The following is a 25,058-nucleotide window of genomic DNA, read 5'->3' as shown; positions in this document are numbered from 1 at the left end:
ATGGATGTGAACCTTGGACCCTGAATGTGAAGATAACTCAGAAGCTTTAGGCCGAAACATCGGGTAAACATTTGCGTTATGGGTCAATACACACCTTTAATAATCTTTTTGTGTCCAGTGACGATAGTATGATTATTTAGGGTTGTTTTGTTATATATGCATATATACAAAATTCAGTTCAAAATAAGATCCATTGTTTTAATTATCTGAATCAGATGTACGTATCCTGAAAAAAATAGAAAGATACAGGAAATCGATGTACAGTATGTTTTGCAATTGTGGTCATACTAGATTTGGGGGGAAAGTTGTGTTACATACAGGCATACCCCGGTTTAAGGACACTCACTTTAAGTACACTCGCGAGTAAGTACATCTCGCTCAATAGGCAAACGGCAGCTCACGCATGTGCCTGTCATAACGTCCTGAACAGCAATACCGGCTCCCTACCTGTACCGAAGCTGTGCGCAAGCGGGGAGAGTATAGAGCCTGTTACAAATGCCTTATTTACATCAGTTATGCACGTATATGATGATTGCAGTAAGGTACATGCATCGATAAGTTGGGAAAAGGGAGTGCTTCACTTTAAGTACATTTTCGCTTTACATACATGCTCCGGTCCCATTGCATACGTTAATGCGAGGTATGCCTGTATAGAACTCATTCTGAGTTGTGATATAGAACCACTGTTTTCCCCTTTTTTTCTTTACCCATATCCTTTAATTTTGTTTTAACCCCTTCTTTGTATTTTTTTTTTTTACATATTTGAACATACTTGCAATATGTATTATTGTCATTGAATCCTTGGTATTGTCAGTTGTCGACACTAACATTGAAATTATAGAAAAAAAAGTAACGCACCATCTTTCCATATGCCCCAAATAGTTATGTAACAGCTTCTAATAAAGGTTGACTACTCATGACCACAAAGGAGTCGTGACTAACTGATTGTTGTACTAAACGTGGATATTTCCCTAACATAATCTCTGAAATTCCCCTGGAAGTTTCAATTAAAACAGCTGCTTTGTGATTGGTGATACATGTTCATTTATGTACTTCCTCTTAACGCCTTCACGGCAAACCCACCTCACATTGTTAGGTCAATGTCTTAAACAAGTCGTTGCTAGATACAGCAAAATTCAAAGGCTGTTCAATTTCAACATACATATATATATATATATATATATATCATCTGTAAATATTACTGTATGTTCATTTGCATGTCTTAGACAGGTCTACAACCCTGTCTTTCACCATTATCACCCAGCACACAGCACTTCCACTGCAGCAAGGGATTCTGGGAAATGACATGCAAATGAGCACACAGTGCCCCCTTTTATCTCAAGCTCACATTACATGAAGAACCCTTAAGCCAATGCATGCTGCTTTAAACACAGCTTTTAAGCAAGGACTGGGGTGAGATGCAAAGCCAGTAAACCCACTCACAGACATGTTTCAACCTTGATGGGTATCGTCAGTGTGAGGTTGGTTGCTGGCATTTGCAGGTTTGAGATTAAGAGTAGTTATTCACCACACTTATTAAGGTTATGGTGGGTAAAAAAAGTGACAAAAACCCTCCACAGTAAAGCATATAGCAACTGTAAATATTACTGTATATTCATTTGCATGTCTTAGACAGGTCTGCAACCCTGTCTTTCACCATTATCACACAGCACACAGCACAGTGTATACATATATATACACACACACACACACACACACACACACAACAAAAGACAGTGGTGCCCCATGCTACATCCAATGGACAAAACATATATGGTAATAAGTATATATAACTGAACCTTTCCTTTATGGACAAGACCCACTGAGGTTGTTTCCCCTCATACAGAGGAAAAAGGAAAGGTTCACAGATTAGTGTTAGGACCTGCAAATTTGGTTATACCTTGATGTTGATATGCAGGCTTATGACACTTTGGCCAAAGGGTTTAACTAAATAACCAAGAAAATTTTATTATTTAAGTATTTGTACTTTATACTTATTACCATATATGTTTTGTAAATTATATGTAGCATTGGGCACCCCTGTCTTTTGTTGTTTGACATACATACATACATATATATATATATATATATATATATATATATATATATATATATATATATATATATATATACAGTGGTTGACAAATCACCAAAAAATCTACTCGCCACCTAGTACCAAACGTGTGCTGCTTGGGCCAATATTTACTCGCCCGGGGGTTAAATCCACTCGCCCGGGGTGAGCAAATGTATAGGTTTGTCGAACACTGTATATATATATATATATATATATATATATATATATATATATATATATATATATATATATATATTGTGACAAACGGCTTACTCCGGGGCTCCGCCGTCTGTCCAGGACTGTTAGAACACGGTCTTTTAGGGTAGGTTAAATGATGAAACGTCACGTACTGTTCCTTTAAACAGGCTATGCCTGGTTTATTCAGTCCCAGGCACTGAGACTGCCACAGTTTAAACAGAAAACAAAGCCAAACAAAAAGCTGCTCGTCTGAGCGATAACTTAAACTTAGATGTCCCTGACTCAGAGTTGGAAGTGGCTTGTCCACTTCCACCAACAAAATAAGTACCTTTGCAGTCTTTAGACAAACTAACAGAATGAATGAAGCGATTTGGGAAAGAGGCTTTCTCACCCCTCTGCAGTTCAGCAGCCTTCCAGGCTCTTGGGCGGGGCCCAGAGGAAACAGGAAACAGGTCTTATATACCTGAACTCTAATCAGCATGACAGGTGACAGAAAACAGGCAGCAGACAAACTGTGGAATGGAGTGCCTGTACCACGAGGCTGCCCTGTTCAGCTTAGACAGGACAGAAACCGTTCAGTATCCTGGGAGCCCTGTATATGGAGTTTATTACCAACCCCTGGTTTCTGTCACATATCCTCCCCCCCAGCTCAGACCTCGAGGGGTGAGCGACCATGGATATTAGGGAGTGCATCCTTGACAACCCGTCGGCATTGCCATGTTTGTGCCCCGACCTGTGTTCCACAGAAAATTTAAAGGGCTGTAGGCTTAGGAACCACCTGGTCACCCTAGCGTTCTTCTCCCTATTTTGACACATCCAGGTAAGGGGTGCATGATCTGTGACCAATCGGAACTTTCTCCCCAACAGATAATACTTGAGTGTCTCTACAGCCCACTTTATTGCGAGACACTCTTTCTCGACTATGGAGTAATTTTTCTCCTGGGGATTTAGTTTCCTACTTAAATAAAGGATGGGGTGCTCCTCCCCTTGAGACTCCTGGGAGAGTACCGCCCCCAGCCCTACCTCAGATGCGTCGGTTTGGACTACGAACTCTTTGGAGAAGTCAGGTGTGACCAACACTGGTTGGGCACAGAGAGCTTCTTTCAGGCTTCTAAAGGCCTGTTCGGCTTCGGGGGACCACTTTACCATTAGCGGTCCTCTTGCTTTTGTGAGGTCGGTTAGTGGGGTTGCCTTAGTTGCAAAATTGGGAATAAACCTCCTATAGTAGCCAATTAACCCCAAAAAGGTCCTTACTTGTTTTTTTGTGACTGGCCTTGGCCAATTTTGTATCGCCTCTACTTTGAGTGTTTGTGGTTTGAGTAACCCTCTACCAATAGAATACCCCAGATACTTGGCCTCCTCCAGACCAATAGTGCATTTAGCGGGGTTAGCAGTTAGTCCAGCAGACCGAACTGCGTCGAGCACAGCTTGGACCTTTGGAAGGTGGGACTGCCAATCTTCACTATGGATTACCACATCATCCAGGTAGGCGGCAGCGTACCGAACATGTGGTTTTAAAATTTTATCCATCATTCTTTGGAATGTGGCGGGAGCTCCATGTAAGCCAAAAGGCAGCACCTTATATTGAAAGAGGCCGTCTGGGGTTGAGAAGGCTGTTTTTTCTTTTGCCCTTTCTGTGAGGGGAACCTGCCAGTACCCTTTTGTTAGGTCTAGGGTTGTGAGATATCGGGCTTTGCCCAGTCTCTCTACAAGTTCATCCACCCTGGGCATAGGATAAGTATCAAATTTTGACACCGCGTTTAGTTTCCGGTAGTCATTACAAAACCTTGTTGTACCGTCTGGCTTTGGGACTAAAACTATAGGGCTGTTCCACCCACTTTGGGATTCCTCAATTACGCCTAGTTTTAGCATTTTTTTAACCTCTAAACTTATAGCCTCTCTCTTGGCCTCTGGGATTCGGTACGGTTTAAGGTTAACTCGGACCCCCGGTTCAGAGACTATGTCATGTTTAATTACGTTAGTTTTACCTGGCTGTGTAGAGAAGATTTCTTTGTTCCTTCTCACTAAACTCTGGACCTCTCGTTTCTGATGCACGGACAGTGTTTCAGCTATGCTAACCTCTGGGTCAGTTTCTTGATTCTCTGACGGACCTGGGGGTACTAGGGTTAACAAGACCTCTCTATCTTTCCAGGGCTTGAGTAGGTTTATATGGTAAATTTGCTCAGGTTTCCTCCTACCTGGCTGCCTTACCCTATAATTTACTTCTCCCACTCTTTCCAAGACCTCATATGGCCCATGCCATTTAGCAAGGAATTTACTCTCCACGGTGGGAACCAGAACTAGTACCCTATCACCTGGAAAAAAAATTCTGACCCTAGCACCCTTATTATACGTATTCCTTTGTGCTTCTTGAGCTTTCTCCATGTGTTCCCTCACTATGGGTAGGACTGCAGCAATGCGGTCCTGCATTTGGGCAACATGCTCTATTACACTTCTGTAAGGGGTAACCTCGTGTTCCCAAGTTTCTTTGGCTATATCCAGTAAGCCCCTTGGATGTCGGCCATACAATAGTTCAAACGGGGAGAAGCCTGTGGATGACTGGGGAACTTCCCTAATGGCAAATAACAGGTATGGTAACAAACAGTCCCAGTTTTTCCCATCCTTATCGACCGCCCGGCGTAACATGCTCTTTAAGGTTTTATTGAACCTTTCCACTAAACCATCTGTTTGTGGATGATAGACTGAGGTTCTGAGATGCTTGATTTTTAGGAGTTTACATAGCTCTTTTGTTACTTGGGACATAAATGGTGTTCCCTGGTCAGATAAGATCTCTTTAGGAATTCCGACCCGGGAAAACAGAAGTACTAACTCTTTTGCTATGTTTTTAGCAGAGGTGCTACGTAGGGGAACTGCCTCCGGATATCGGGTAGCATAATCTAATATTACCAATATATGCTGATGTCCCCTAGCAGACTTTATTAGGGGTCCTACTAGATCCATAGCAATCCGGTCAAATGGTACCTCTATTATGGGAAGGGGTACCAATGGGCTGCGGTATGCTTTGAACGGGGTGGTGATCTGACATTCTGGGCATGAGGAACAATAGTTTGTAATTTCTGCCAGAACCCCAGGCCAATAAAAGCTTCGGAGAACCTTTTCTTTTGTCTTTTCCACCCCTAGGTGTCCCCCCAATGGATGACTATGTGCGAGGTGTAATACTACGTTACGGAATGTCCGTGGTACCAACAATTGTTTAGTTGTAACTGATTTTCTTTTATCAACCCGATATACTAGGTCGTTCTCTACCTCGAAGTAGGGGTAAGCAAGTGACCTATCTGGTTGGCCATGAGTACTATTCTGGTCCCGTATATTTCCCCTTGCTACCGCTAATGTGGGGTCCTCCCACTGGGCCTTCTTAAAACTCCCAGGACTGACCTCTAGGTCAGCGAGGGTCTTATCCTGTACTGGGGTGGTAAGTGCCTGATCAACATCTTGATTTGGGGTATTCCCTACCAAAGTAGTGATGGGGAAGGGAATTTCACAGCACTCCTCCTTTTCCCCTTTCTTATTTGGGCCCTCGTCAACCTCCATTTCTGAAAAAGGGAAAGGATTTGTTTCTTCTAATACTTCGTTATGGTCCGCTATTGAACTCTGGGCGCTATTCTGAGCGGGGGACCACATTTTTAGAAAATGGGGAAAGTCAGTCCCTATTAACACATCATGTGCCAGTTTGGGTACAATACCCACCTTGAAATCTAAAGAACCAAACTCTGTTTCAAAAAAAACATCAACAGTGGAATATTCATGATTATCCCCATGTATACAACAAATTGCCACTCTTTGTGAACTGTTTCCCTGTTTCTTCTTAATAGGCAAGAGGTATTCGGACACTAGTGTGACCATGCTCCCAGAGTCAAGAAGTGCCCGAACCCTCTTACCATTAACCTTTACAAATGCCCACAGATGGTTATTCAAGGGGTCCTCTGGGCTAGGGCCCATACATTGGGACAACAGCGAATAAGGTTCCACGCTGTTGCATTGCATGGGCTCATCATTTAGTGGGCAGATTTTTGCTGTGTGGCCCCTCTCATGACAATTTACACATTTAGGTACATAGTCTGTGTCCCACTTAGAGCCTTTTCCCGGCTCCCCATGTTGGCTATTGCCCTTAGTGTGCGAACCACTGTTGCTGGTGCTGCGTGAAGGTGGTCGCCGCTCTTCAGCTCCCCTTAACCCCGGTACCCTTTTACCGTCTCTGGAAGAGTCCTGGAACCTCGGGTAGTGGGGTTGCTCCACGACTGTGGGTTGCGGGTGCTCTCCTGCTGCATTGTACCTTTCTACGAGGGCCACAAGCTCATCCGCATTGTGGGGGTCACTCTGACTGACCCAATGGCGTAAGGCAGAGGGAAGTTTCCTCAAGAACTGGTCCATGACCAACCGTTCCACGATGTGGCTTGCTGAGTTGATCTCGGGTTGTAGCCACTTCCGGGCGAGGTGGATGAGGTCATACATCTGGCTTCGGGTGGCTTTATCCATCGTGAAGGACCATGCGTGAAACCTTTGGGCGCGAACAGCCGTGGTTACGCCGAGGCGGGCGAGGATCTCGAACTTCAATTTTGCATAGACGTTAGCTTCGGCTGGCTCTAGATCAAAGTAAGCCTTCTGGGGTTCGCCGCTTAGGAAGGGTGCGATTAGACCAGCCCACTCAGCTTCTGGCCATCCCTCTCTCTGTGCCGTGCGTTCAAACGTGAGAAGATAGGCTTCCACATCATCCGAGGGTCCCATCTTCTGAAGGTAGTGGCTTGCCCTGGTCATTTTCGGAACTGGGGCTGCCGCTGCCAGTGGAAGGTTACTGATAGTCTCCCTCAGGATCTCGAGTTCCTGCTGTAAGCCCTGAGCGAACCGCTGTTGCTCCTCTTTCAGCAAGCGGTTTGTCTCTTGCTGGTTTGCATTCGCCTGTTGCAGGGCTTCATTCGCGTCTCTCTGGACAGCGACATTGCGTACCAGCGCACTCACCACGTCTTCCATCTTGTTTGGAGAGAGAGAAAAAAAAACTTTTTTTTTTTTTTTTTTTCTTTAAAGTTCTTTAACCCCCAGACCTTTTAGTGTTCTGCCCGCATTCTCCACCATATGTGACAAACGGCTTACTCCGGGGCTCCGCCGTCTGTCCGGGACTGTTAGAACACGGTCTTTTAGGGTAGGTTAAATGATGAGACGTCACGTACTGTTCCTTTAAACAGGCTATGCCTGGTTTATTCAGTCCCAGGCACTGAGACTGCCACAGTTTAAACAGAAAACAAAGCCAAACAAAAAGCTGCTCGTCTGAGCGATAACTTAAACTTAGATGTCCCTGACTCAGAGTTGGAAGTGGCTTGTCCACTTCCACCAACAAAATAAGTACCTTTGCAGTCTTTAGACAAACTAACAGAATGAATGAAGCGATTTGGGAAAGAGGCTTTCTCACCCCTCTGCAGTTCAGCAGCCTTCCAGGCTCTTGGGCGGGGCCCAGAGGAAACAGGAAACAGGTCTTATATACCTGAACTCTAATCAGCATGACAGGTGACAGAAAACAGGCAGCAGACAAACTGTGGAATGGAGTGCCTGTACCACGAGGCTGCCCTGTTCAGCTTAGACAGGACAGAAACTGTTCAGTATCCTGGGAGCCCTGTATATGGAGTTTATTACCAACCCCTGGTTTCTGTCACAATATATATATGCAAATATAGCTGTATGCTCATCTGCATGTCTTAGGCAGGTCTGCAACCCCGCCTTTCCCCATTATCACCCAGCATACAGCACTTCCACTGCAGCAAGGGATTCTGGGAAATGACATGCAAATGAGCACACAGTGTCACTTTTTGCCTCAATAACCATTTTTAACATGGTTCCCTATAGGCTTAAGCTTGCTGCATGGTCACAGCTTTGAGCACAGCCAGGGTTAAGGTGCATACCCAGAAAACCACCCACAGACAGCTGTTTCGACCTTGATGGGTCTCATCAGTGTGGGGTTGATTTTACTGGGAATGCAAGAGAGGCTATGGGATAGGCTAAACCATAATACTGAGTTAAGTTATGGTGAGTAAAAAAAGTGACAAAAACCCTCCACAGCAAAGCAAATATGCAAATGTAAATATATATATATATGTGTGTGTGTTTGTGTATATATATATATATATATATATATGTATATATACATATGTGTGTATGTTTCAATCTATTTCAGTCTAAATAATGTATTTGTAATTGTTTCAAAAATCTGTTACATCTGACATATAAAACGAGCTAAAATATGATATTTGTAGTAATTAGAAATAGGTTAATATATCATTGTTACCATGATTGTGTCAAAAGTGAAAAACGTCTGAAACAATGTGAGTCCAATGTTAGGCTGAGATTATACTGTCTGCTTGAGCGTGGGCGTGCGCCCGATGCTCAAGCGATCGCTGTACATAGTGTTGGCAGTGATGAGGGGCGTGGTGGAGGCGTTGCCTTGACGTCACGGAGCTGGTTCGCCGTGATTGGCTGAACTGCTCACGTGATGCAGCCGTCGCTTGAAAAGACATGATCGTGCTCCGTTGTGCGCGCACTAGGGGTGGCCTTTATGGGATCCTGCAATTTGTACTTGACACGTGCACACGCGTCATCGCACACAGTATAAGCTCAGCCTTACTGGTGAGGGAGGGCAGACCGGATGCCAATAGGAAGTGCTGCAACTCTTGATTGTGATCTTAGAGCTCACTTGAGCTCAGTATTCTATAGGAAAGAGCGCAAGAAACGCTTCTATGGCGTAATAAAGTTTTATTTAGGTTAAGGTTTAAAAATTAATTAAAAGTGCACACTTACAATCGCACTGGCTGTTCATGTGAACAAGGTATGCAGGTGCTGTGAAAGGCTCGTCTACAGGGTGAGTTTTCTCCTTCCGCGTCGGGTGTTCTCCATGTGTCAGCGTCGGTGAATGCCCTCTGTCCGGTGTCGGTGGATGATGATGTCACCTCCTCAACACTGCTATCCTCCAGTGCAGGTTTGCACAGCTCTGCCAAGTCTTTGCCAGGTCTGCCTGCTTCCTCAAACTCACTCAGTGAGTGTATGTGTGTGTATATATATATATATATTGGATGTAGCACTGAGCACCCCCTGTGTTTTCCTATATATATATATATATATATATATATATATATATATATATATATATATATATACATATACATATACATATACATATACACACACACACACACACACACACATACACACATTAATGCAAGAATAATCAATCTTTAAAGAAAGAAATGTGGCAGATAACTGTATATGGAGTTTGTTGTTGTTGCCTTCTTGTTTTATATTTATACTGTATAATTACAAACTCCTTTTAGAAGATATTTAAAATAATGGCACAACACAGCAGTGTTTCTTGGAAAGTTTCACCCAGACTATAAAAGTTTAAAATGTAGGCCTCGGTGAGAGACACAAACACCTGTACTGGGCATCCTATGGAAGTGTTTGTGTTTTATTTACACATTCTTTACTCTGCATATTTTGCATTATGTGCTTTGTGTACTAAATGTTGAAATTCCAGTTTACCTTTGGTTCCCTGTGCATACTTATTTATGGAGGTGAATAGTTATCATTCAGCACGACATTCCTTTAAGTGGCCTTGTAAGAATCATTAATTCTCCAGTCAAGTTTGTCACATACAGTATATAAGAGATGCATCTAAATTCTATTTTTGATCAAATTGGTATCACATGCAAGTTACCTATTGTGTAGACCTCTGTTACTCCTTTCTTCAAAGGGTTTATGGTACATGTATGCTTAGTTACATGAGTAGTTACACTAAAGTGAAAGGACTCGTAACTTTTCTGCTATCATTTCAGTTCCACTGACAATTTTGTCTTGTTTATTGTACAATTTGCCTTTAGCTTTCAATTCGTATGTTATCCACTTACTTCAATGTAAAATCTTTTACTAGTTGTGTGTATTGGAGACACATTGTTTATAAAAAACATGTTTTGTAGGGACTTAAAGCAACCTTAATAGCATATTTAAAGATCCTTGCATTGTCCCTGAGCAAAACAATTCTGGTCTGCATATGATGTAGAAGGGTGTACTGTACCCTTTCTAAAAGAGATGCTTGGCAACAAATGCAGTTGATTCCTAAAACCTTCACCTCTACAGGAACATGGTTTACAGGCCCCATCGAAGCAAAGTGTTAATAGCCATACTTACTAAAAGTGCTAGTCCGTAAGACACTTTCCTTTCTGGAAAACTCATAACCCCATTCAAGTAAATGGGCCACATTTACTAAGCAATGTTAATCAATGAGACTACAGCCCGTTCACTTGAAAGGGTCATATTTACTAAGATGAGCTTTAGTGACACAATGCAAACAAAAAAGAAAAGCGCACAACTCATAGTGTAGTAAATAAAGTAAAATATATTAGTGATGATGTCAAGGTAAGTATCGCACGTACAGAAAGAAAATGATTTTAGACATGTTATGCAATAACCAGCATGGTGTTACCACGGTCGGACCGGAACTCCCACAGGTTGGTACAGTCATCAGCTAATTCAAAAGTCGTGAGTGGGTCTCCTTGACCAGATGCTATGTGGATAGAGTCCGTGATGACATCACTTCTGGATTTCACCCGTCCTTCACCAGATGGAATGTGGATAGAGTCCGTGATGACGTCACTTCGGGGATCCACCCGTCCTTCACCAGATGCTATGTGGATAGAGTGTGTGATGACGTCACTTCCGTGTTCCACCTGTCCTTCACCAGATGCTATGTGGATAGAGTCCGTGATGACATCACTTCCGTGTTCCACCTGTCCTTCACCAGATGCTATGTGGATAGAGTCTGTGATGACGTCACTTCCGTGTTACATCTGTCCTTCACCAGATGCTATGTGGATAGAGTCCGTGATGACGTCACTTCGGGTTTCCAACCCTTATGTGAACAATATTAGAGTCCAAGGGTTCCAGAGAGGGTCTATGACTCCGTTCAAGCACAGACTGAAAAAGATACAAATCGCCACTAACAGTTGTTAAAGCGTGATTATCCTGTGTAGCAGCAGGTGGAAGCACGCCAAATCGCGAATAAGCAGCAGCAGCAGCAGCAGCCGCAAGGCGGAAGACAACTCAGCACAGTCTGCACAGTTAGGAATCACTAAGGGATACACTACAATAGCGAAACATTAGCAGTTCACTCACTAATCCGTTTATTAACGCCGTGAAAGGATGGAAAAAAGCAGCTCCTATGCCGGCATATTGCGGGGCTCACCTGTATGGCATTAGGCAATGGCCGACGTCATCTTGAGCGCCGTGAGAAGGACAGAAGCGGCACAGCCAATAGTTTGAGAAATACAAAAAAACAGCGCACGACGCTCAGCGCACTTTCCCCACAGCCAATAGTTTAACTGCACAGGTAGTTGCCAGCCACAAATACTTGCCGTTAGCGGAGAGCTATGTTAGAGCAAATACAATAGTGAAATACTAATGATGTTATCATCCAACGCGTTTCATAGGTACAATATTGGCAATTGCTGTAAGAGAGTGCTTACATAAGAAGCATACTAAAATGACTGGTTTTGTTTTTATAAATCAAAGTTTATCATTTTTATGGGAGAAAGAAAGAAGGGTAGGGGAAAAAGGAGCATAGATAAACAAAGTATATAACAGTAGTTTTAGTTGTACATGAAATGGGTACACAAAATAGCATAGGAATCATGAGTACATGTCAGTTATAGTTAGGAGATCTCTCACATTGTAGACCACAAACCCCACACATGACGGGACAGAATTGTAGTATATCATGGGAAGAGGGCTGCGCACATGAAGTATACAATGATTGAGGCCAAACTACTCTATCGTGCTGCCACAAATGACAAGCTGGCCCACCCCTTGAACAGAAATACCGTAGATTCAGACTAGTTTTCTTTTAGGAATTCGGGTTTGTTCAGTAAAGGTAAATCCAGAGTCCCCAAATATTCAAAAATGTAGTATATTTATCTTCTAGCAGACTCGTAAGTTTCTCCATGGTCATTATGTCATTCATCTTGATCGTGATTGCCCTATTAGAAGGTGTAGTGGATTGTTTCCAATGTTTAGCAGTCACGCTTAGACCCGTTTTTCTCATTGTTTGACACATTAAAGACCAGGCGGCGACCCATCTAAACCTAAAATCACTGTAGGCCTCATATATTTCTTTCAATTGTATATGATATTATGATCCTACAAATATATTCTCTGAGGCCTGATACTCTGGTATGGAACCAAGTGGGTCTGGGTGCACTAATCTACCTGGAAATGTGTTAGGACAAGATGCCAGGACTTGGGTGAAAATGTTAATATCGGTGTTGATTAAAAATATGGGTCTGTAGGTTGGACACAAGGTTGGATCTGCTCCTTCTTTTGGAATTAGCCTACTATTATGGACACTTCAGGCATCGGCTTAGGCAGTTGTGCACTCCTCAGGATTTTGTTGTAAAGTTTAGTTAGGTAATGGGAAAATACTGTATTTGTTAAAGTAGAGATTAGAACATCCACCTGGACCGGGTGCTTTCGACTTCACAGCATACTTGTAAGCCTTACTGCTCACACCTATACCTCCTCCCCCTGGCTTAGCAACAGACCCTTTCCACTTCCTGGTTGCCAGTTCAATGTTCCTTGTGCACAAAAAGGAGCACACCTGGGATATCTGGGAGATGTGTGACAGTGGAGTTACTCAGCATCTGGTTTAGTTCAATGCTAGAGCTGCTGCTCAGAATAGCAGAGCTTGTGTGTTCTGGTCCTGTTGGGCCTGACACTAGTACCCCCTTCATCACAAGGGGCCTTAGACTTGTCAGTATTGGTCTAATACACATATTTAATGAGGAATGTGGTGTGAATCATTTAAATATACTTTGCATATCTCATAAAAATGTCTCCCAGGTACCTTCAGGGTGTGCTACTTTTTGCGCAAAGGCGTCTATCTCTATTGTTTGGAGGGAGATTTGAGGGAATATCTATTAGACTCTACTAAAATAGGTCTTCTCCCCATCTATCTCTCTATCACCCCCCCCCCTCTTTCTCACTCTCCCTCTTCCCTTCCCCCTCACTCCTCTCCCTCCTCTCTCTCCCCCTCCTCCCTCACCCCTTCCTCCTCTCCCTCCCTCTCTCCCGTCCTCCCTTCCCCCTCTCCCTCTCTCTCAACCTCCTCCCTTCCCTCTTCGTCCTGTCCCTCCCTCTCTCAACCTCCCTTCCCCCTTCCTCTCCCTCCCTCTCTCCCAACCTCCCTTCCCTCTTCCTCCTCTCCCTCTCTCTCTCCCAACCTCCCTTCCCTCTTCCTCCTCTCCCTCCCAACCTCCCTTCCCTCTTCCTCCTCTCTCTCCCCTCCTCCTTTCCCCTTCCTCCTCTCCCTCCCTCGCCCCCTCTTCCCTTCCCCCTCCCTCTCTCTCCCCCCATCTGTCACCCTCCGACCCCTTCTTTCCTTCCTTCCTACCTCCCCCCTTTCCTCTGGTCACTTTTTATAGAAACAGTTTAAACAATGCGATTTGGAATGGAGAATTATATGGATTTAATCTACTACTGATCACGTCAAACCGTGCGGTTTTGCAAGGCAAACCCACAGCTACTAGAATATCCTCCTATGAGTATGATGTGATAATATGATATGAAACTTGTTTAGCCAGAATATCTAACTGTTGCCCAATTCCACAGCACAATTTAGAGTTAAATGGTGCTTTAACAGCAAGGTTTATTTAACAACCGGCTTCCAGTTAGCTGTGTGGCTAGATTGCAACATTATATTAGTTATAAATAATTCTAACAAACTCTTCATAGTAGCTCTGCTTTTCTGATATACAGTAACTGTGCTGCTTGTGAAAAGCTAGATACAAATATACATACAACCAGTTGCGTAGCTACAATTTTTGGGTTGCTCTGCAAAACATTTTGAAGGCCCCCCCCCCTCTCACTCTCCCCCTCCCTTTCTAACTCTCTCTGCTCCTCCTCTATTTCTGCCCCCTCCTCTCTAACTTTCCTCCCTTCTCTCCAACTCCCCCACCATTCTCTCTAACTCTCACTTCCCTCCTCTGTAACTCACTCTCCCTCCTCTCTAACTCTCTTTCCCCCTCTCTAAATCTCTCTCCTCCCTCTCTAACTCACGCACTCCCTCTCTAACTCTCCCTCCTCTCACACTCAATTCCCTCTCCCCTCCTCACACACAAGCCTCTCTTTAAGTCAATCCCTCACCTCTGGCCTGTCCTTGTGGGCAATATGGGACGTTGGTGGGAAGCCGGGGCCAGATGGCTGGATACAGAAGTTGGGCTCGACCTCTGGCCAGGTTCAACTTCCAGCGCCGACCAACAGGGGGCCTCCCTGCATTGCAGGGTTTTGCAGTAGTGTAGTTACGCCCGTGCATACAAATGTCACCTATACCCAGTGGCAGCTTTGCCATTAGGCCTTTTACGTCCAGGCCTAGGGCAGCAAAATTTGGGAGTGGTGAAAATGTCTGCCCCATATACATTTGCTGCACTCTCGGGCCTGACGGGAAGTCACTTACATATGCCGGTGCCGACTTGCTGTCTCCTTTCTGCCGCCCTCCTCCTTCCGAACCAACGTGGCGTCACACGGCATCTGGTTGCCATGTAAACCTGATGTTGCGGCGTCAAATTACATTGTGTTACCATGGCACCAAGACGACGTGTGACATCACATTGGTGACGTCCGCGGCGTTATTGACACTGCAAAATGGAAGGAGGAGGAGGGCGGCAGAAAGGACGTGGCCAGCACATGTAAGTGCCATGGGGGGGTTGATTTTGAAATCCGCCGCTGCCAATAACAAAGTCATTATAACATATAGTGTGTTGTGATGTTTCTAATTCATTATTGACCATTGAATACATTGCTACTGCAAGTCTGTGATACGGAGTTGTATCTCCTGGGAGTTATGTTTTTTTTATTCACAGCAAGATAGCAAAACCAAATATGTATAATAAATGGTGCAATTTGCGCCATTCCCAGCACATCTGTGTTCATTTTCAAGCAGCAACTTATGTACCGGTAGGAACGTTTCAAATCTTGCTTTGTATATTTGGTGCAGCAATCTTTGTAGCAGAGGTTATCACCGCCTAAACCTGACTGATTCTTTTGGCGCAAAGAGCGGAAAACTACACTAGTTATAGGCGCAGTTTTTGATGCATCCCATTCTCACCCGTTCCTCTCCTATTACCTCTGAACAAAACGCTCATGGCGCAAGTGGAGCAAATTGGGCAAAAAAAAGGAGCGTAGCACTTTGATACATTGACTCAGAGCCATACTGAGTACAGGCATACCCCGCATTAACGTACGCAATGGGACCGGAGCATGTATGTAAAGCGAAAATGTACTTAAAGTGAAGCACTACCTTTTTCCCACTTATCGATGCATGTACTGTACTGCAATCGTCATATACGGGCATAAGTGATGTAAATAACACATTTGTAACAGTCTCTATAGTCTCCCTGCTTGCGCACACCTTCGGTACAGGTAGGGAGCCGGTATTGCTGTTCAGGACGTGCTGACAGGCGCATGCGTGAGCTGCCTTTTGCCTATTGGGCGAGATGTACTTACTCGCGAGTGTACTTAAAGTGAGTGTCCTTAAACCGGGGTATGCCTGTAGTAACAATTACACAATTTGCACTGGAAACAGTGGTCCAATATGCAACCCTTATTACTTATCTCTCTAAGACATAAATAGCACCTTTTTCTTTTCTTTTTTTAAAGACGACCTTTATTAAATGTTTAAAACAAGTTTCTATAAAGCAAATGGGGTTTATGTAAAGAAATTAAATAGGAAGAAAAACAATTTGACAACAGTGAGCTATAGATGTAGCAGACATTATTGCACCAGTTATTGTGTGATAATGCACAAAAGCACACTTAGTTTAAAAAAAATCCAACATCCTCCAAGCAAAATACATACAAAAACATGTCTTATTTGCATGAAAACTTTTTGAAAATGTAGTCCAGTTTGTAGAAGAGCAGCAGAGTACGTGTTAAATAGTCTCTCATATTCAATTTCCATAACACAAATCATTCATTGTGCAATAAGTCATGTCCATGGATTATAGAAGAGGTGCGCAAAGTGGGGGGTGGCTATTACATAGGCCCTGCGCTTCCTCGATAGCATTTTAAATAAATGCCGGGGATCGCGTGAGGCCTCTGTAACTTTTACTTAGCTTCCCTTCCAGTGACGCGTCTCCATGGTAACCCGGCATCAAATGACGCCGCAGGGTAACGTGACGTCACATGACCCCGCAACGTCATTTGTAGGAAACTTTGCGCACCTGTGGAATATAGTACATGCACATGGTGCAATAGCATCTACTATACGTGCAAGGGTCAGACCAACATGAGCCAAATCTTTATACACCATTGTGCTCCTTGATGGATATCCCCCTGAAAAGGCTGCACTTGTACTATAAACTATGGCAGTGGTTCCCAACCATCTCCTGGGGAGGCCCGACCACACTGAGCCACTGACTGAGCTACCTGTGCTGAAGCAGGGATATCCATAAAACCTGGCCTTTTTGTGGCCTTTGGGGACTAAATTTGAGACCCCTGTACTAAAGATATAATTCTCATCTGTTTCGCAGCCTGATTTTCAGTATAATTAATCAGATTGCGTTACATAGATTTTATGTAGTATGGTAAATCAATAACAAAATACTAAAGTAAACAAAAGTAACTTCATATCTCAAATTGAAGACTCTAACATGTGCAAGATATATATTGTAATATAATCTCACTGTTTATTGGACATTTTATTGCTCCATATCTCAACATGCTGCTATTTTAAACAACAGTCCTTGTTCATCTCATCTGTATAAGAGTGCACAGGTGTAGGGAGTCCGTGAATAGAATACTGTCACCAAATGTGTTCTGTTTAAAGGAACATTTCACCATAACTAACCTCCATTTTGTTTTTTTTATACCAGATTAGAACCTGGGAGTACTCCAGAGCTGAGCACCACTATTTTCAGCTCCGGGGACCCTACGGTTCCTGAAATACTGGTGAAGTTACCAATATCACTTCCTAGTTTTTAAATCAATCTGAAGCAGCAAAACATGTGAAATTGTTTATATATATTTTTTAATAAATCAGTTCTGTAATATAATAGTATAATACTAACTTTCGTTTTGTTATTTTAGTATTTACCTCTTAATGCCATTTTAATCAGTTTTAAAGTATCCTTTGATTTTTATAACAGATTTTAGCCCATCTCCCAAGCAGTGCAAGATGATGCAACACTTTCCTGTTTGTGATAATTTGTTGCCAATGCTCCCAGCAGTGTGAGCTGCAAACTGTAACAATAGATAATGTTACCTTAGTTATATAAAGATACATTGTAGCTGCTTCAGTCAGTGTAGCTGCTGAGTTACACTGACTAAATCAGCCATTATGTTAGTCACACAATCAGGATTTTAACAGATTTATAACAGGTGCACCAAAATGATTTCCACCTGAAGTAAGGATGTAGCGTTATACATTTTCACATGCTTTACATATACAAATAAGAAAAGGAAAAAGGGGGGGTGTAGTATTGCTGCTTTAAATGACAATCCAATAGGAAGCCACAATTGATCATGTTACAGCTTCATATTGGCCTGAAATTTGGCAGCCATTTTGTTTCCCCTGACGGAGATTTAAACCTAGTAACATCACCGGTATGTATCTCGGATACATGAGGGTTCCCAAAGCTCACAATAGTGGCGTTTGGCTCAGCAGCACACAACTTTTAACTTTAGTACTTGAAACTGTCTGAATTACAGTAGCCAGTTGTTGTTCCATGACTCATATGTCAGGGTTACTCATAAAAAAAAAAATCCTGTTTTTTTAATCTCCATAATGACCATTTATAATAAATAATAAGTGTATTGTACTACCAAGTAAAAGACTCTTAGTGGAATGCAAATAATAGCTGGCACGTTTTTTTGTTTTTTTAAGCCCTCCACAAGAAAGGTTGTTGCACACTTTAGGGAAGTGATTTCAGTCTTGCAAATGATTTACACCTCAGTGTTACCATGAGTAACATACAATGACGACATATACATTTCTGCTCTCATTTTTATATAATTAAATGACATACACACAGATTCCAACATCAAAACTGCTCTAACAACGGCATACTTTAAACACTTTCACTTTGCAGGATGCTTCACACGCTTCTTCTGAAAGTAAAATACAAAATAAGTCATTTCTTTTAGTATAGTTGCAGGAAGTTGATTCGATTCTTAGATTACATAAGAACACTCTAAATGTATATGTTTCCCCAATATACACATGTAAATATAGACCCCCCTCAATAAGTGCAGAGCGGTCGCGGGTGCCGCCGGAGGCACCGACGGACCCGCTGGCACAACGCGAGGGTGGGGGCCGGAGCAGGGAGCGCTTCGAGTCCTCAGAGCTTCGGCGGCGCACCCGGCTAGCGGGGGCCGCCATTGTGTCTGCTCGCGGTTGCGCAGTGTAGTCGCGCACGCGCTGTACAGTGCCAGGAGTGCCGGCGGCAATGTTAAGGTTGGCGTGAGGTCGCACATGCGTAGAACCACCGCGGTAGCCATTACAGGATCGCGCAGGCGCAGTAAGGGTAGCACACGCGGTCCCAATGCTAAAGAGGTCCTGAGTGGACTACAATTCCCAGCAGCCTCTGGTGACTGCCCTTTCACCCACATCATGTGCAGCCAGCCAGCAATTAGGGTTTTGCAGCTTCTCCTGTGGAGGAAGGATACAATGTTGCGGGGACCACGTTTGGCAGTTGAAGCTGGGAGCAGGAAGGGGGAGGAAGGGTGTAGGGAGCAAGTGGCTCCTACACCAGGTAAGGATCCCCAAGTCCCAGGCAGGCCCCAATCCCCTCCAGGGTAGGAGGTAAGTACTGAGGGACGGCCTCTAGGTTAGAGACCCTGCCCTTAGGTGTGAGTGTGCAGTCTTGTTAGTGTCACGGCTGTCAGTGCTGTGTGCGCTGACAAGTAGGCACAGTGTGTGTGTGCAGTGTAGCTGCAGGTACCAGGTTGAGTGCAGTACGGTTGCTGCCGGTACGGAGTGAGTGCAGTGGGTTGCTGCACGTACCAAGTGAGTGCAGTGGGTTGCTGCAGGTTCCGTGTGAGTGCAGTGGGTTGCTGCAGGTACCAAGTGAGTGCAGTGCGTTTGCTGCAGAGTTTAGGGAGAAGTTAGTCAGAGGGGACCCGGGTGGTGAAGGGAGAGGTAGAGTGGGTGCAGGGGGTCAGTGACCCACCTGCATAGGACAGGCTACCCCGTAGGCCCCTAGGAGTGTTCCCTGAAGACACCAAAGGTTGCTGTGCTGCAGTGACGGCCTATAGTAGTAGCGAGCATCACGCTTACTGTGTGGACAGCTAGGGACAAAGGGACAAGCGTGCGGAGCAGGTTTGCTGGCGAGTCGTCTGGGACCAGACGGCTGGACATTGAGACCCAGGAGACAGACCGCTGATTCATCTGACCCTTTGCGAAGAGGTACCGGTCACCGCCGTGACCGGCAGGTATTATAACAACAAGTGCACCAACACCGGTCAACAGGCGCTGATCCCGCCCTAGGCTAAACTCTTTAGGAACACTGAGCGAGTGGTTAAAGAACTGAGCCTATACCATCACTTAATATATGGACACGGTGTGTGGGGCACGTGGTGAGGGGACGGGCACGTTACTCCTGATGAGAGTGGCTGAGCCACTAAGGTTACACGTTAAAGTTATATTGCTATAATATAGAGTGATAAGGTTCCGTGCATTATCATATAGTAAAACTGGTTGCATATATATATGTGTGTTATTGTATTTCTTGCCCAGGGGAATCTCACATCACGGGGATCCTGGGTAAGTGGAGGCGCTGCGCTAAGTAAGTGTATGAGTGTTACCCCAGGCTCCCAGCTAGCGGAGGCTCAGATCTCCTGGAGCCGCAGGTGTTGTACAGTGACCAGTAGTTCCTTTGGGAGGGTTCAGAAAAAGGGCTACATTTGGAGGCGCTGCTGAGATATCAGACCTGCGGTGCCCTGTAATTTTTTTTGCTCAATTGTGCTATTTTTGTTTCACCATGTGGGTGCTCTCAAAGCGGGAGAGCCCATGTGCTGACTTCCCGCCCACGCGAGAAAATGTTGCAAACAGTTATTCAGGACTGGCGGGAAAACCCGAGCTCCGCCCCCACCATGTGAGTGAGCACAGTGAACAGCGATCAGCCACGTCTGTTCACCATGAGAGAGGTGATGACTGCAGTAAAATACACCCTCAGTTGTATAGAGCCTGGCAAACAAGAGGAATGAACGTAACCGTTATTTTGTGTCCATGCTTATAAAAGGACTTGAATATGCCTGGTAGTGAGGACTTTGATCCCTATGAGCTATCACGTGGGGTTTTCGTGGCACAAGTGGAAGGGAAGAAGTGTCTCAAAGGTCCCTGTTCTAAATGTGATTTCCCAGGTTGTGAATTGACCTGGGGACCCCAGTGTGCCTGCTGCGGGGCACGGTTCCTGTGTCCCAAGCTGCTGCAGTCTACAGAACCGCCAGAGGAAGAGGAGGACACTGTTACAGAAACGGATTATTCTTCCTCCGAGAATGAGATAGACTGCCAAGGGTTACACCTTAATGTGTATGTGCCCTGGCAAGCGCCAGGAATAGATGCCCTCGTGCTAGTGTGCCCATGGGTTCAGGAAGCCCGTGCCAGGGGAGTCGACACATCCCAGTTTCCGATAGACTTCAAGACAACCGAAGTGGACGGGGAAACGTGTATACAGTGTTTTAGCCCCACCTGTGACTGTTCTAGAGGCGCACTTGCGTGGGAGCCCGAATCTGACTGCTGCGGTGCATGTTTCTTGAAGCCTATTTTACTCCAGCCTGCGGAACCTGTGGAGCAAGAGGCGCCTGATGTCTCTACCCCGGCGGTCAACGCCGCTGCTAGTCCACCTACCTCAGCTGTGGAGGTTGTGGAGGGCCCGTGTGCCCAAAGGGACATTCTAGACTCAGGTCCCGAGCCGGAGCCGCCGAAGGCAGAGGCACAGATGTTGAAACCCCAGATGTCGGTTCCAGACCCGGTTCCCGAGCAGGAACCACAGAGCCCAGAACCACAGATTCCGGAATCACAGGGTAAGGTGTCTATACCCCCATCCTCTTTTGGTGATTCCAGTGACCAACCACTCGTGGTGATGCGCCTGCCGGCGGACCACTCATGCCAAGTCACTGAGCCAACTATCTTGGCGGATACAGAGCCTGCTGTGGGCCCGTGTGCCCTACTGTGGCCAGTCCGGCCTTCTACGATGGTACCAGCGGTCCCAGGCTTGGGATCAGTACATGCCAACGACGAAGGGGGTGAGTTGACTGCCCCAGGGGTGTCGGGTGTGAGCTCCCCGGTGATCGTGGAGCCTGGTGGCTCCAAAGGTAGGGTCACCTGGGCGATGGGCTCACCTCGTCATCGCGTCCTGGTGGAGGTGTCTCCCCTAGAAGATCTCTGCAGACCAGGGAGCGGATTTGACCTCATCAAGGTATCCGGTACAGCGGCCAGGAGCGACGCCTACTCCTGCGCAAGGAATCTCCAAGCTTTGTCTTCTCAATACACGGGCCTGCATGAAGACATTGTGCTGTCCACAGAAGATGTCACCGTTAAAGGGATTGCTGGAGCGGACAAAGACTGTGCTGAGACCGCTCTGGTAGTTGTTGCCTCCTCCATGCGCATGATGGAGCGCTTTGTTCGCCATGTGGTGGACCGAGGAAAGAGACTGAACCTCCCTGTCTCCCCCGAGACGAAACCGGAGGATCCGGCAAGGGTCAATACCCAGGACCCCTTACTATTTCTTCTGCGAGGGGGAGGCGATGGTTTGGCAGTAGAGACTGTAACACCTGATCTTGAGTTCCAAAAGACTCACAGAAGTCAACGTGGGATACCCTCACCCAATCAGTTAGGGGCACTCCACTATGATACTCAGCTGGCCTCGGGTATCCACGTGATTATGTTGGGTACCGGTGAACAAATGCATGTTTTGTGTTGTGTACCGTTTGCAATGCATTTTTCATTATATAACCCCCTGTTGTATGGCTGCTACCCAAGCGAGGTCGTTGGGATTCTGCGAGGGGGAGAATGTAGCCCTGGTCTTATTTTGGTCCCAGACACCCCCCTCACTAAGTGCCGAGCGGTCGCGGGTGCCGCCGGAGGCCGCGACGGACCAGCCGGCACAACGTGAGGGTGGGGGCCGGAGCAGGGAGCGTTCCGAGTCCTCAGAGCTTCGGCGGCGCACCCGGCTAGCAGGGGCCGCCATTGTGTCTGTTCGCGGTTGCGCAGTGTAGTCGCGCACGCGCTGTACAGTGCCAGGAGTGCCGGCGGCAATGTTAAGGTTGGCGTGAGGTCGCACATGCGTAGAACCACCGCGGTAGCCATTACAGGATCGCGCAGGCGCAGTAAGGGTAGCACACGCATTCCCAATGCTAAAGAGGTCCTGAGTGGACTACAATTCCCAGCAGCCTCTGGGGATTGCCCTTTCACCCACATCACATGCAGCCAGCCAGCAATTAGGGTTTTGCAGCTTCTCCTGTAGAGGAAGGCTACAATGTTGCGGGGACCACGTTTGGCAGTTGAAGCTGGGATCAGGAAGGAGAAGGAAGGGTGTAGGGAGCAAGTGGCTCCTACACCAGGTAAGGTTCCCAGATCCTGGCCAGGCCCCAATCCCCTCCAGGGTAGGGGGTAAGTACTGAGGGACGGCCCCTAGGTTAGAGACCCTGCCCTTAGGTGTGAGTGTGCAGTCTTGTCAGTGTCACAGCTGTCAGTGCTGTGTGCGCTGACAAGTAGGCACAGTGTGTGTGTGCAGTGTAGCTGCAGGTACCAGGTTGAGTGCAGTGCGGTTGCTGCCGGTACGGAGTGAGTGCAGTGGGTTGCTGCAGGTACCGAGTGAGTGCAGTGGGTTGCTGCAGGTTCAGTGTGAGTGCAGTGCGTTTGCTGCAGAGGTTAGGGAGAAGTTAGTCAGAGGGTACCCGGGTGGTGAAGGGAGAGGTAGAGTGGGTGCAGGGGGTCAGTGACCCACCTGCATAGGACAGGCTACCCCGTAGGCCCCTAGGAGTGTTCCCGAAGACACCAAAGGTTGCTGTGCTGCAGGGACGGCCTATAGTAGTGGCGAGCATCACCCTTACTGTGTGGACAGCTAGGGACAAAGGGACAAGCGTGCAGAGCAGGTTTGCTGGCGAGTCGTCTGGGACCAGACGGCTGGACATTGAGACCCAGGAGACAGACCGCTGATTCATCTGACCCTTTGCGAAGAGGTACCGGTCACCGCCGTGACCGGCAGGTACTATAACAGCAAGTGCACCAACACCGGTCAACAGGCGCTGATCCCGCCCTAGGCTAAACTCTTTAGGAACACTGAGCGAGTGGTTAAAGAACTGAGCCTATACCATCACTTAATATATGGACACGGTGTGTGGGGCACGTGGTGAGGGGACGGAGACGTTGCTCCTGATGAGAGTGGCTGAGCCACTATGATTACACGTTAAAGTTATATTGCTATAATATAGAGTGATAAGGTTCCGTGCATTATCATATAGTAAAACTGGTTGCATATATATATATGTGTGTTGTATTTCTTGCCCAGGGGAATCTAACATCACGGGGATCCTGGGTAAGTGGAGGCGCTGCGCTAAGTAAGTGTATAAGTGTTACCCCAGGCTCCCAGCTAACGGAGGCTCAGATCTCCTGGAGCCACAGGTGTTGTACAGTGACCAGTAGTTCCTTTGGGAGGGTTCAGAAAAAGGGCTACACCTGCAATGCATCTCAGGCTCAATAAATTCATATACTGGGATTCTAATTATAATAATAATAACTTTATTTATATAACGCTTTTCTCCAGATGGGACTCAAAGTGCTTCATAAATTCTAATGTCTTACTTCATACATTCTAATGTCCTACTTCATACATCCTAATGTCTTACTTCATACATCCTAATGTCTTACTTCATACATCCTAATGTCTTACTTCATACATCCTAATGTCTTACTTCATACATCCTAATGTCTTACTTCATACATCCTAATGTCTTACTTCATACATCCTAATGTCTTACTTTATACATACTAATGTCTTACTTCATACATACTAATGTCTTACTTCATACGTCCTAATGTCTTACTTTATACGTCCTAATGTCTTACTTCATACGTCCTAATGTCTTACTTCATACGTCCTAATGTCTTACTTCATACGTCCTAATGTCTTACTTCATACATACTAATGTCTTACTTCATACGTCCTAATGTCTTACTTTATACGTCCTAATGTCTTACTTCATACGTCCTAATGTCTTACTTCATACGTCCTAATGTCTTACTTCATACGTCCTAATGTCTTACTTCATACGTCCTAATGTCTTACTTCATACATCCTAATGTCTTACTTCATACATCCTAATGTCTTACTTCATACATCCTAATGTCTTACTTCATACATCCTAATGTCTTACTTCATACATCCTAATGTCTTACTTCATACATCCTAATGTCTTACTTTATACATACTAATGTCTTACTTCATACATACTAATGTCTTACTTCATACGTCCTAATGTCTTACTTTATACGTCCTAATGTCTTACTTCATACGTCCTAATGTCTTACTTCATACGTCCTAATGTCTTACTTCATACGTCCTAATGTCTTACTTCATACATACTAATGTCTTACTTCATACATCCGAATGTCTTACTTCCTTGTACAGACAGTACACAGTAGTTATAGAACTTTATAACTAAGGAGCATTACCTTCTACTCATTTTTTTTACCCCCCATTAATTTACAGAGTGGGAATCTGGGGCGGATTGGGCGACC

The 25,058-nt window shown here is 45.3% G+C and overlaps 1 protein-coding gene across 3 annotated transcripts in view; it reads left to right on the top strand.

Moving 5' to 3' along the window:
- The window catches only part of NFKB1 (nuclear factor kappa B subunit 1), a 133,491-nt gene that overhangs the window by 7,166 nt on the left and 101,267 nt on the right, over window positions 1–25,058 (top strand). The gene's annotated exons all lie outside the window — the stretch shown is intronic.

This window comes from Ascaphus truei, chromosome 1 (genome assembly GCF_040206685.1).
Source record: "Ascaphus truei isolate aAscTru1 chromosome 1, aAscTru1.hap1, whole genome shotgun sequence".
Classification (NCBI taxonomy): Eukaryota; Metazoa; Chordata; class Amphibia; order Anura; family Ascaphidae; genus Ascaphus; species Ascaphus truei.
This window is presented reverse-complemented; position numbering and strand designations above follow the sequence as displayed.